This window comes from Cyprinodon variegatus, unplaced genomic scaffold (assembly GCF_000732505.1).
Source record: "Cyprinodon variegatus isolate N-32 unplaced genomic scaffold, C_variegatus-1.0 Scaffold4476, whole genome shotgun sequence".
Classification (NCBI taxonomy): Eukaryota; Metazoa; Chordata; class Actinopteri; order Cyprinodontiformes; family Cyprinodontidae; genus Cyprinodon; species Cyprinodon variegatus.
Window position 1 is genome coordinate 1 of NW_015154929.1, and position 3,529 is coordinate 3,529.

The following is a 3,529-nucleotide window of genomic DNA, read 5'->3' on the forward strand; positions in this document are numbered from 1 at the left end:
GAGAGAGAGGGGGTAATTGAAGAAGAGAGTCCACACATTCAATTGTGGAACAAAAATCTGCATCCTTTACCTCAGTGAACATGGTTAAGATAAAACAAGGACTTTGTTCCTCAGTGTCCAAAATTATTATAGTTTATGGCCCAGCACATAGTTTTGCTAGTTTTTCCACTCCTTTTGCTAAAAAGGTAAGATGCTCTGTTAATATTAACATCAATATTTGTTATTTTATCAACAGAAATTGAATTACTTACAAAAGACATGTGTAATTGCAGTGGCAGCCTGCAGTGCTCTTCCTCTTTTCCCATACACATTCACAACACATTTCATCTTGTCCAAACAGGGGTAAAACTCTGCTAAACTAGAACTTTGTGCTTTGACAAAAACTCAAAATATAATAGAACTTCTCCTTTAGAAGCTTTGCAGAATTCAAATCTTTGGCAAGAAAGACTTTTGTCTGAAAAGATCCATCTAGTTAGAATTTCAAAACGGAGAAAGTAAAACTGGGAAATCTTGGATAAAAAAAACAAAAAAAACACTGCTTTGAAGATAGGCATTTATTCAGGATATGGTGTCCATATTTGACAAGCCAGCAAGGTATAGATGTTGAAACAAAGCTGTTTATAAGCTGATATTTTGATATTTTCAAGAACAGAATAACCATTTAGAAAATGTAAATTTTAAAAGTATGTACATTTTTAAAATTGATGTCTGTTTTACTTTGTTTCATCAATTCAGAATAATTAAATCTGCATTTTGATTGCTCCTTCAAATCTGCTCCTTCAAATCTGCATAGATGCTCTGCTATTAGACATATACAACACAGTTGCATTGTTTAAGAATATGTTTGCTGTGCCCACAACGAAAAAAAGTATTCATGGAATGATACCCTTTCTTCACAAGTTCAGATGAAAACTAAAAACTTTTAAAATGGACTCTGACCAATCAATTTTTCCTACATGAAGGTTGAGTGTTCAGTAATCTAGATAGAGAACCTAGGAATGTCTCCATGGGTATGTTTATTGTTAATAAAACTATCTAATTGCGTCTTGCTTTGCTCAGGCTCGCAGGAACCGCGAGATTGCAATCCTGCAGAGGAAGATTGATGAGGTGCCTAGCCGGGCTGAGCTGACACAGTACCAAAAAAGATTTATTGAACTCTACAGCCAAGGTGGAATTCTCTTCTACATCTGATATAGCTTCAGGTGGGGTTTCTTTATGTCTTTAAATACCCTTCCTAAATCTTTTCCTCCAGTTTCTGCTACACACAAGGAGACCAAGCAGTTCTTCACACTGTATAACACCTTAGATGATAAAAAGGTCTATCTTGAGAAGGAGGTAGGTAATCACAGCAGTCACCAAAATTATAACTTGATTTAAATCTGAATGTTTTAGTTGTAGCAATAAATGAACATGTTCCAAACAATCTTGACGAAGAAGAATTTTATTTGTTTAGGTTAATCTGCTGAATTCAATCCATGACAACTTTCAACAGTAAGTAACATGTCTGTAAACAAAATGATAATGTACAGTCTTAGTATGGAGCTGTGTTTTCTCATCACTGTAGCCATTATGTTTCTGGTTTTCTATTGCAAATGAGTTCTTAGCAGCTTATCCATGTTCCAGAGCTATGTCATCTGCCGCAGCCAAAGACCAGTTTCTTAGACAGATGGAGCAGATAGTGGAGGGTATCAAACAGAGTCGCATGAAGGTAAAATTGTTGCTGTAACTGCGTGGCAGGTTTCTCAACACATTATCTTCAGTTTGCCCGTCTTCATTTTCAGATGGAAAAAAAGAAGCAGGAAAACAAAATGAGAAGAGATCAGTTGAATGATGAGTACCTGGAGCTGCTCGACAAGCAGAGACTTTACTTTAAAACTGTCAAAGATTTTAAAGAGGTAAGAGGCTTTTTTTTAAATTAAAGTAAATCTCACATTAACCATAAGAGAGAACATTTGAATCCAGCAGAGAGGCATTGCTAGAATAGCACAGATTTACTCAATGTAGCTCAAGCCTCTAGCTTAACCCAATTACTACCAAACCAAAGTCCTCCAAAGAACTTGCTGCTTTTTAATGTATTTATTCCTAAAATGAATGTGAATAACGGGAAATGTAGTTGAGACTTTCTCGATAAATTACAGAATGTTTAATAAGGCTTAAAGATTTAGGTATTTCTGCAGGTGAAACAAATTAAAAGAATGCACTTGTCAAGTCGTTTTGTTGGTCTACTTTTCTAATAAAGCTTTCAGTATGATTAAATATTTTTTTCTATTACCAGGAGTGCCGCAAAAATGAGATGCTGCTGTCTAAGCTGAGGGCTAAAGGAGCCTCCTAACTCAACTCACCTGGCTCTGGATTCTGTTTAGCCAGCCTGAACAGGAACTGAATACACGTGGGATCGTTATCAGGGTTATTTTGGACAAAGACACAGCTCCAACCTCAGCCTCAACGGGGGCCTGTTAGATCACTTCATAGAGATCTGGTTCATTTAGTTTTTGAACTTTTTATAAGGTTGGAGCTGTAGGAATAGAAATATGTGGATATGATTGGTCAATATCTGCCTAGATGACCTCCATTGTGTCTGCTGCTTAAAATATCCCTTATTAATCCTTTCAAGAAAATATACAGACTACACCTCTAATAGTTTCATGTAGAAAAGGTATTTAAATTAAATGAAAATGGTTTGTATTTTGGTCTATGTTGTTAAAATTTGTTGAAATAGAGAGATGATGGCATTTGGTGTGTTCATAATATCATTAATCTCTAATTCATGCTTACACTGACAAAAGTTATTTTCAGTACATGTAAGTCAAATGCTGAGATCTTATTAACATGTTTTTATTTTATTTATGTTGCAAGCTTTCCAAAAATCTGATCAACATTAATAATATAAATGTTTCTTTTTTGATAACCTTGTTCTGCTTTACTACTGTTTATCCAAGAAACGACCAACATTGTTCCAGTCAAAATCATGAAAGCATTTTACAGTTTGTCCTTCTTTACTGAGCATGTAAGCCATTAAAGTCTTTCTACACATATATTAGATATTTTCTATGGAGAAGAACATGTTAACTTGAGTGGTTTGTTTCTAGATCTTCATCTTTTTTGCTGTTGTCTATCTTAGTTATTAAGGACTGTATAAAAGAAATACCATATTTTGCTAAGTTAATTTTATATAATTTAGCATAATATCAGACAAGTAAAATGGTAAACAGTTTTAAGGTAGATTTTAGCTTAAATACTGTAACAAAATTACAATTCCGATTGTGGACAGTGAGTTAATTAATCGTAATATAACTATATGCACCAAGGAGGACACTAGGGTGAAAGAAACGTCTGGCTTTGTCAAAAACCTTTCTAGAGATCCTCACTCCTCCTGATTCATGAGCGTTTGGTTGATTCACACTCTGTGCATGACTTTTAGAAAAAAAAAAAAACTTACTTTTTTTCCTCTACATAAATCCTCTCTGTAGAACTATGATTTTTCAACTGTAGCTCTGAATTATAAAGTTTTGGAGGAAATATTACTTCA

General features: G+C 34.4%; 1 long non-coding RNA gene across 1 annotated transcript; it reads left to right on the top strand.

Annotated features, from left to right (window-relative positions):
* The first annotated feature begins 924 nt into the window (after positions 1 to 924).
* LOC107081361 lies at positions 925 to 1,491 on the top strand. Its single transcript, XR_001481064.1, has 3 exons — positions 925 to 1,168; positions 1,253 to 1,335; positions 1,454 to 1,491. It is a non-coding gene; the product is annotated as an uncharacterized LOC107081361 (long non-coding RNA).
* The last annotated feature ends 2,038 nt before the right edge of the window (positions 1,492 to 3,529 follow it).